Below are 10,991 nucleotides of genomic sequence, written 5' to 3'. Positions count from 1 at the left end.
AGAGTATTTGATATACCAGGCTCTGGGGTAAAATAGAAAAAAGTGTTGTGTTTTTTTTATTAGAAAAAGAACTTAATCACACTAAAAAAAAAGACACCAACATATGAATGACATATTACCTTACCAGTGTGCATGCAAAGATGCCACAGCATTTTTAAATCAAGTTTTTTTTGTATGCTTTATTTAAAAAAGATGGTCAGTTTTTTTCAATATATCTTGAAATGTGCTGAGTTGAGCTTGAGAAGAAAGCCTAGTGGAAGATTTATTTATTTCTTTTTCTTTGCCAAGGTGACATCTTAAAGCCTCCCACAACCTTTGTTTCCTGAATACTACTGCTAACAGAAGAACTGCTGACACAGGAGGAGAAGAGAGGAGAGGGGAGGATGAGGGGAGAGAAGGAAGCGATGAGAGGAAAGGAGGGGAGAGATATCCAAATATGACTGCATAGACTATTAACCATGTAATGCATATTTATTTGTGTCAGTTGCCAGACATAGTAAATAACTAGCCTACCTGAGTTCACTCCTTTTCATTGACAATGCTTAATAATGGTGGGCTATTGCCTACTGTAAATTAGGCTGGCTGTATTGATATGTTTCAATGGTGATTTAATTCCACAACAGTGACAAACAATATCGGGCCTTAGGGAAAACACTATCAAGGAGACGTGGATCATGCAGGACACTTGATTTGCGTGCGTTAACTGCGGTGGCTGTGACAAGTCCAAGAAGGAGGGGCAGGGGCTCATACGGTCTTGCAGAGTTAGACGTCAAATGCAGTAGTCAGGCTTTACAACACGCTTCTAATTGAGAATTGATGCCATGGGCCAAATTTAAAAACTAAAATGTAAAATTAGAGAAATAAATAGAAAAAATGTCTTACAAAAAAGGGCACTTATCTAGTCAGAGGCCAAAGGGTCAGATACTTGAGCACCACCTGGGGTCTATCTGTGCACGTTCCTGCTATTTACTATATAATTGTTGAGCAGTGGTGGAAGAAATATTCAGATCATTTACTTAAGTAAAAGTAAGTAAATAGCAGCAAAATGTACTTAAAATATTAAAGTAAAAGTACGTTTGTTACTCTGACTGATATATTATTATATATGACATCATTAGATTATTAATACTGAAGCATCAGTGTTAGAGCAGCATGTTACTGTTGTAGCTGCTGCAGGTGGAGATAGTTTGATCTACTACACACTGCTTTTTGTAAGAGGTCAAAAGCCAAACAGGTTGGAAACCACTGGAATAAACTTTAACAATGTGTTGTATTTTTAAAAGCTCTGAAAAGTAACTGAAGCCAAATAAATGTAATGGTAATGAAAGTACAGTATTTCCCTTTGAAATGTAGTGGAGTGAAAGTATAAAGTAAGTACAAGTACCTCAAAATTGTACATAAGAGCAGTTCTTGAGTAAATGTACTTAGTACTTAATGTAGTTGTTGGAGCGAGTTTGAAGATGCAGATTCCAAATTATTGGAACCGAATGAAATATCAGAAATTGGTCGGTACTTACATGATTAGCATCCAAACTGACTAACTTATGACAGACCGAACACACACATTTTGGATAGAGGTGTGTGTGTGTGTGTGTGTGTGTGTGTGTGTGTGTGTGTGTGTGTGTGTGTGTGTGTGTGTGTGGTTTGGGGGGTAAAGGCTGTACCTATAGCTGTTCAGAGCGCAGATGGAGAGCTAATGCGACAGTTCACAAGTATTATATATATATTGGAGAGTATTTGATATAATCACACTAAAAAAAGACACCAACATATGAATGACATATTATCTTACCAGTTGTTTTTTTCCTCAATATATCTTGAAATGTGCTGACTTGAGCTTGAGAAGAAAGCCTACTGGAAGATTTATTTATTTCTTTTTTCTTTGCCAAGGTGACATCTTAGTATATATACTATTTAAAGTGTCCTTTCTTTATGGCATTTTGAACGGTACGTGACTACTGAAGGTAGACTAGTTGTTACTTTGTATAAATGAATAAAATAAATAATAATGTTAAATATAGATAATCACAACGTTCATTTGTCTTAGACGCTAAATTAATGAGACTGAATGCACTCTGTTATCTTTATTTTCTCCCATCTCATCTTCTATGAATTAAAGCTGTGGGTCACAAAGAGCCAGTGCGTCACTAAATCGAAGTTATATTGCACGGGATAAAAAAAAAAAAGTCTTGCAGAAGGGAATGAAATACAGATGATATCAACCTGCTATATTACATCCTACAGAGATACAGAGCTATAAAACCTGCAGACAGCAGAGGAAGCGTATGTGCAGATTCCTGATTATTGGAACCGAATAAAATATCAGAAATTGGTACCAATAATTGACTTAACTTGTTTAACTGAGGAGGGGAAACGGAGATGGCACCTGGTCGATACCTCATTAGCATCCAAATTGTATGTGTGTGTATGTCTGGTGTGTGTGTGTGAGAGCAGAGGATCTGGGGGTGGAGGCTACAGCTCTCTGAGCGCAGACGGAGCTCTGTAACGCGACAGTTCACAAGCCATATTTAATCTGATCTCATGTGGAGTCAAATCCAGTTTCTATGAGGCAAAAACACCAACGACTGTAGACAGAGGTGAGTTTTATTTTTTTTACACACACACACACACACACACACACACACACACACATATATATATCAATTGCTGTCTTAGTTGTATTTTGTCTGCCTTGAGTGCATGAATTTTAATGTCCATTGATAAGCATATAAAGGTTTAAACACGAGGCTATACTAACTAAATGTGAATGGTCATAAAATGTTTCCTCTAGTCGTTGGCTTATCAAAGCAGATGAGCTCAGGTGTGTTCAGGCAAAGTTTGTCGGTTATCTAATTAATTCACCCTATATTATAATTCACACTTTCCTTATCATGTCATTAAATATATATATCTCTTCTATCTGCTCTTCTCTACGATGCTACTGTATAGTAATAGGCGAAACTTAGGCAAACATAACAGCACATGCGCTCTAATGCGTGTCATATAGCTACAAGTGTGAGTATTTATATTTGTATTTAAAAAAGTGCTGTTTTAAAAGCATGCAGTGCACATAGATTAAATGTATATGCATCAATGCATGTCAAAGTCTCCTTAACGCACAGGATCTTATCAATGGAGCTGCGTTTGCATGATCCACCTGTTTGTAATGGAGATTTTATACATGAGGGTGTTTTCTGACATTACATTGTAGCGTGGAGTTAATATTTTCAAAGTTTATAAAATATTCTGCAGGTTCCTTTTCACAAACGCTGTAGTATACACTGTGTGTCTGGTTCTGCTGGTAAATTGTCTCAAATGTTTTTGTTTGTTTGTTTGTTTGTTTCTTGTACACTCATGCACAATGCATCATCTCAGGTGCCAGTGCACATACAGGCATACAGGTTATCAAATCACAAGCAGCATCAGGTAAGACTCTGTCGGGTTATGAGAAATGATCGGCTACTATACCCCTGGGAAAAAAAAAGAGGAAGAGAGAGAGGAAATTAGGAAATAGAGAGAAGTGAGGTGAGACTAGATGAGTAAACAAGATGAGATGAATCGAGGGGGAAACTATTGAGTCATAGAGAGGAGATAAGTCTGAAGAAGAAGCCAGATTAGATATGAAGAGAGGAAGACAGAGGAGTCAAGAAGAGATGGGAGAGGATATAAGATATGAGAGGAAATAGGAGAGAAGAGGAAAGAAAGGAAGGGAAGGAGAGAGAGAGAGAAAGAGAGGGAGCATAATCATAATTGCAAGATGATGAAAAGAAAATTTGAATGATGACTAAAGTAAAACCTCTCTGCTCTCTCCTGATTTATTTTAATCAGTTTGCACCTGTTAGTGAAGTCTTGCTGCTTAAACTAATGAATAACAGTCAAATAGAAAAAAAAAAAACAATTAAATCTAGCCTCGCATGACCCTTCTTTCTCTCTCTCTCTTTCTTTCTGTCTGTCACTGGAAAGTCAGGAGCTTTTTATTTAATTGCACAACATCCACTCTAATGTAGCAGGCTTTTTATTCTATTCTGTTCATCTGACCAATTTGGCCTGTAATTACATGCATTTGTATAGACTATACATGTGTTCTGCACACTGTTATTGCAGCTTATACTTGATTGTATTGTTTTTTGGAAGAACTGTGGCATCGCATGTCACCACAACATAAATACACTCAAACATGTACAAACACTTTTTTTTTAACCTTCTGAAAAATCCATTCTTTATTCTCTGTGGGCGTCTTTTTAACCTTTTAATCCCTCACTCAGGGCAAAGTGGCTCATTTGAATATGTGTGTGAACACTAGCACACCTCTGCATGATTATCTTAGTGTGTATGTGTGGTTTGGGAAAAAGGCAACCCACGTTAAAAAAAAAACGTAACGTGAGTGCATGTGTGGTTGCGCGTCTGCACATGTTTTTTCAGGAGTATTGATCAGACCCTCTGGCTAATCTGTGAGCTCTTGTCAGTCTTTGTAATGAAAAGTGCGGAGGCGGCGATGTTGTGGAGACGTAGGCTGGATCCAGACCTGCAAATCCGTTAATTGAGCAGCAGCGGAGGAAGTAGACTCCCCTTGGGGAATAAGACTGATGGATCGCCAATTAGCTGATGGTGTATCTCTCTTTCACTTATATTTTCTTGTTCTCAAGTGGAATCATTATGGGAGATGGCGTCGGGGGGGCACTCTTGTTAATCATCTGTCAGCTAAATAACCAATGGATACACTTATTGAGGGAGAAACTCTTTTGCTTCATACCCTACTGTAATGTGTTTCATGATGAGCCTGACAGCCACATGCTGAAATGCATTGTTCAAACAATTAAGTCATTCTATATACTACAAGTGTTGCTGGAGTTTTGACCTTTGACCCTTCTCTATGCATCTTGGAAGTAGGTGAAGTTGTGCATGAAACCCGTACTCTGCTTCTATGAGGGAGAAACACACGTCTTTATTTATAGCACAGTTGACTACCTGATAATAGCAGCGTACTGTGAGTTCTACTCAAGAATGATCACTTTGTGTGTGTCGTGACTGTGGTTCCACTTGTGTGTCTTTGTAAAGGCGTTGAAGGACAGGTTGACAGTTTTTCAGGTCTGTCTTACAACAGCAGTCAGTTTTCCTCGCTGTAATCATTCCTCCTGTTCATACTGGCTATTAAAAGATCCCCTTCAAATGTGCTCTTAATGGAAGTGACAGGAGCCACACAGTCATTTTGTGCAAAAATTACATTTCAAGTTTATCTGAAGCTTATATGAGGCTTCAGCAGTCTGAGTTAGTCATATCAAGTGAATATCTGCCACATTTATAGTCTTTTGAGCATTAAAATTCCCTCTTTGTGTTTCCCTGTTGAGCTGTGGTGGAAGTATAGTAACAAAAAGAGCAACTTTGGCACTAAAAAGACTGTAACGTTGAGAGATGTCTACTTGATTTGACTCATTTGGACGCTGAAGCTTCATATTAGCTTCAGATAAACTTTTAAATACATTTTTGCACAGAAGGACTGTGGATTTTGTCTCCCATCACTTACATTGTAATTGCATTATGAAGGGATCTTCTGATGGTCAGTATGAACAGGAGGAATCATCACAGCAAGGCAAACCTGTTTAAAATATTCATTTGGGTACCTAACTATTGTTTAAAGGCAGACTTGAAAAATTATGATCTGTCCCTTAAGGCTTTGTGTTTCAGTGAATATACTGTATTTGATGGAGCGTTTCCACTTCTGAACAGCGTGTCTCAAAACATCATTATTGCAGAATAAAAACATTATTAAAAAGCTCCACTACAAGTAAAAGGACAGCATTGAAAATGTTACTTTAAGTATGAAAGAAAATAATTAACCAAACGGCACCTTTGAGTGTTATACTATTATATATTACTAGATTATTATTGCTGATACATTAATGTGTAAGCAATTCTCATCTCATGTTTTGTAAATAGTTACTATAGCTGTCAGATAAATATAATGGAGTAAAAAGTGACATATTTCCCTTTATACTGTAATACATTAGAAGTATAAAGCAATCAGTGTGAAGAACACACACATCTTTCATGTCCAGGTGCAGAGACCAAAAACATGAAGATGCTTTCTGTTTCTCAAAGACTCACAGTAGAAGTATAAAGTGAAAGTACCTCAAAACTGTACTTAAGTACTGTACTTTAAAAAATAGTAATATAATAGTAATATTTTATAATATACACTGTAATATTCTATTCTACTACAGTACCTTTACATCTACTGTTAATGATCATTTTCTGTATGTTATGTTTAGACTATTTTGTCTCTTTTTGTAAAGCAACTGTTGATACATTCACTTATACAAAAAAAGGATACCACTTTCCAATAGGTTCTAATAAAAGGGGGTTTGCAAGTGATTAATAAGCCGTTAATAAGAACAACTTTTGGGTTGTCAGGTTGTGAAAAAACTCTCTTACTGTTGTTTCGTATTTGTCCTTTGAAATAAGGATTAATGGGTCCAACTTACTGATGATAATAAGTCATCGATTCTTTGGTTACAAATGTTAATAGAGTCATTAATAAAGGTCTGAGAGTTCTGACTGGCTAATAAGCCAACAGGTTTGTAGATGTTAATAAGTTTAATAAGTTTATTTTGGTCCAGATGCTCTGCAGCTCTTTTCCAGAAGGTCAGAGGTCAAGAAACAATCATCAGCCACAACCTGACAATTAATGATTAATAGCTGATGTGTAAAGCATTAATAAATTATTTGCAAACCACTTATACCACATAACAGTCTTTCTCACAAAACATAGTTGGGAAAGCACAGGTGTGATTAATAAAATGAATGATGGCTGAATTCCATTTAGCCGCTACAGTTTCAGGGTCGTGGTATTGTACATGCTGGCTCACTGTCACACTGTCATGTCTTACCGGGAGACTTGAATAGAATTTTGTTAATAACGCCGGTGCTTTTCTTTTGACAAGTTAAAATGTCCACTGCAAAAAAAAGACCAATTAGTTACAACTTATAAACCCTGTAAAACAGGTGCCTTATTAGAAAGTGGTACCTAATAACATAAGCCATTGTGTTTCTGTGTAAGTGAAACTTGCAGAGGCTCCCAGGTGAACAATTGTGCATATCTTTAATATTTCAACCAATTTTTCTCTGTGGTTAAGGTGGGAAGGATGTCCAACAGCTTTAGCTAAAACACATCAAACTCTATTGAACCAAATCAATAAAGTAGAGCCTGACCAATGCTGAGTTTTTGAGGCTGATACAAAGGCCAAGGGTTTAAAATGTCCAATGAGGATATTGTTTTCTTTTTAAAGAAACATTTTTGCTAAAGATAACTGAAAGATCCCCTCCAGACATGTTTTAAGATGTGTATAAATTACTTTGAATTTGTGTCTGATATGGTTTTCCACACACAAAAAAGGTCAATTATCTTGTTAAAATCCTTAAAACTACACTCCTTCTCCCCAGAATCTATAAATATGCAAATGTATTTCATTTAATTTCCTACTTAACTGTAAAGTGCAGTCTCAGACTCAGTGTATGTGCGCTGGAGGCTTCAAGTTTCCACATCACACTTGTGTAAGTTGATTATTGGAGCAGAATTGGTGATGTCACAACTCATGCTCATAAGCCGACCACTTGAAATTGGATTTTCAATGGGTGCGGAGAAACTTTCCACTTTCAGCAGATGAATGTTAAAATAGCCTTCAAGTGTTTCATCTCTGCACATACATCATTCTGCACAATGAAGTTCAAACAGTCAACTGTAGGAACAAGAAGAAAAACACGTTTTTGAGTCGAAGGGTACTTTAACCTAACCCTATCCCCTAAGTGACATTATAATAACAATATCATTTGTTATTGCTACCTTTTGGACAAATGATGTAATGTGGAGACACAGTTTGTAAATGTCCTATAACATATCTTTAACATTACTGCAATTTCTTGTTATTAATTGGCTGCTATATGCTGTACACAGATACGATATCCATGATAAGCTAAGAAGGCTGAGGGACTACAGATCAGCAAATTCTTGCCGATTTATCAGTCTAGCTTTACAAGACACCAAACTGCCAAAGTTTCAAGATAGAATTTCCAACAGATTTTTATTTTGTTACAGTCATTTTCAGAGGTCGAAAGCATACTTTATATATTATTAATTTCTTGTACATCATGTTTTGGATGCTACATTGCTTCATAGGGGCAGACACCTACAGTATTTGAACTCCACACAGTGCATATTCACAGGAGTGTGTGTCAGCCTTCTGTGTTTGCATGTCTATATGTGTACACTGTGGAGGGTAGCATTGCGGCCACATAAGGAGGTGCTGGTTTATGTCCTGTAACACCAGATGTGGTTGATTAGGTGTATGTGTGTATAGAGTCATTACTGTGCAAAGCGTGTGAAGAGAGGGTAGAGAGGTTTCTATTCATGTAAAATAACTCCTCCAAGCTCAGTATTAATGGCAGCTCAGTAAAAAAAAAAAAAAAAAAAAAAAAAGGTGGGGAGGCGAAGCACTTAACTGGTACAAAATGTTGTGCTAAAATACCACGCAAATGCATTCTCATTGTCCAAAACAGGTCTCCAAAAGGATTAGAAACCAGACACAGTGTAAAAGAAACAATGGAAATGCCCTAAAATGCACTTATTGAAGGTAATGGCCATTTGAGCAATCAGCATAAATTAATTTCACTAACTAAATATTTACCAGACAGGCATTTGTTTTAATGGTAACAGTAGGTTGTTTGTACTAAGCTGTGGCTTCAGCAATTATGAGGTAATTACACAGGCATCAATAGTGTTTTCAGTGAGGAGGAAGCGGCTCTTCACCCTCAGTATCAACCATGTAATCATGAGGAGGCCTCTCATACACAGAGTCAACAATACTGACAGTGTAGCACTACTGGCTGCTTTTAGAAAGCTGTGGAAATGTATTCAAAGGCTGCATGGTTGGTTGTCAAATATGCATTTATATGTGTTTGTGTGTACATGTATGTGTTTGCAATGTTTATGTTTGGGCTCACATATTTATCTGTATAGAAGAGTAAATGTGTTTTAACTGTACCAGACGTATCACTTTTAACTTTAAAGGACATGGCAAATCATGTGCAGAGCCAAACTGACAATGAATTGATTGACTGATACTGTTAAGTATTGTGTTTGTATCCAAAGCTTTATATAGCTTGTTCCTCTGTGCCGTAGATCACCACAGTTTTCCAAAAAACTATTAAAAACACAGAAAGAGTCATGAAGAGTTTGGATACAGTAATTTGTTTAGAAAAGGCTTCAAAGATTAATAACAGCGATCATGTTTTTAGTCTCTGGAGAGCAGTTCAATGTGAACTTGGTTCCAAGAAACAACCTCTTGACTGTGCACTACATTGTACATTGTATATTTCGCCAAGAATTTCGATACAAAGTCAAGAAGTCGTGATATGTAGCGAAACAATACAATACAAACAACTTTATTAATTCTCCTAGAGGAACTTTATTTGGAGCAGCTTGTTGCATACACAACACACGTACAAAAAAAATAATACAGCACACAAAAGGAGTAAAAAAACACCAGGGAGCTGTATGTGGCATGAAAATCGACAAAACGATCAATAAATCAGCTTGATAAACACAATAAAAGGATCAGAGAAAGCATTCGCTAACAATGACGATGCTAAGACCTACGGAGCATTTTGTAGTCAAATTGCAGAGGGAATGAACAATTTAGAGTAGCAGTTGGTTTTATAAGGACGCACCGATGGCGACAAAGAAAATTCACTTGCAAGAACAAGTCTAGAAGAAACCAAGATACTTGTGGCTTTCTGGAGGATTTGTTGGTTGCAAAAAAAAAAAAGAATTGAAATCTCTTTGTTTCACTCTGGTGATCAGATTTTAATAATGCTGTTCAGGCGTTTTCTGTCTTTTACTGTAAGGCTGTGAAACCAGCAGATAAAAGAAAAGCTCAGAGGACCCTCAATAAAAGACTGAAAAAACAGCAGAGGATGATGGGATTGATAGAAGAGGAACTTAGTTTGTAGAGAAGGTGAATTCTCACAATAGCATCTGTGTTCACATCAAATTTAAGGTGATCATCGAAAATAGTACCTAAATATTTGTACGATTTAACCATTTCCACACTTTCATTATCTATCATACACTCTTTGGCTGCATCTCTGTTACATCTAAAATCAATATACAAGTGAAGCACTGTAAACTATAGATTTGTTGGCAGTGACAAAAATATAGAACAGCCATATCCTTTAATTGACACTAAGAATATACTGTATGTTATGAGTATTCGACACTGACTGCTTACAGGGTTGAAAGGTGACTCTGAAAAGATGTAGCCACAGCATAATTCACTTCTCCACCATTATGTTCCAGACAATTGCCACTTCACCAGTAAATCTCTACTTCCAGTGGAGCTTTAGCGTTATGAGGAGGCAATAATATAAAAGGTATTGAATCATAGTGTGTTGTGTGTATGTTTGGAAAATACTAAACATACAGTTCAACGCAGTGGATACTGCAGGGGTTGCAGGCTTTTTGTATCATAGCATAAATGAGTTCACTGTGAGTACAGAATGTTTTGTCAAAAGACCTTGTCGAGGTGTCGAGCATCCGAGCATAAATAGTTCTTTAGTGTCTTTCTTCTCTTACTAGGGCTTTCACTTTTTAAAAGATTAAAAGTTATGACCAGATTTCACTACCCATTCATTTGCATGGGGACCAGGGTGAGACACATTTGCTGGCAGTCGCAAATTGACGCCGCCTGGTTCACTTCACATAAAGTTCAATCAAATCGAGCTCTGATACGTGAAATTGGCTGCAGTGACGGCAAGGGCATTAATAGAGGGTAATGACAATAGTGCATTTGGGAAAACACTGTGTAATTGTCTATTTGTCGTTAGTCCTGTAGCCAGGGGCGCCGGATTGGTTTCAGAAGTGCGGGGGCCAAAAAGTGTGTATGTGTGTGTGTGTGTGTGTGTGTGTGTGTGTGTGTTAAGGCCTTTTCATACTTTCC

Source organism: Thunnus thynnus, chromosome 3 (assembly GCF_963924715.1).
Source record: "Thunnus thynnus chromosome 3, fThuThy2.1, whole genome shotgun sequence".
NCBI classification, from domain to species: Eukaryota; Metazoa; Chordata; class Actinopteri; order Scombriformes; family Scombridae; genus Thunnus; species Thunnus thynnus.
Note: the sequence above shows the minus strand (reverse complement) of the source record.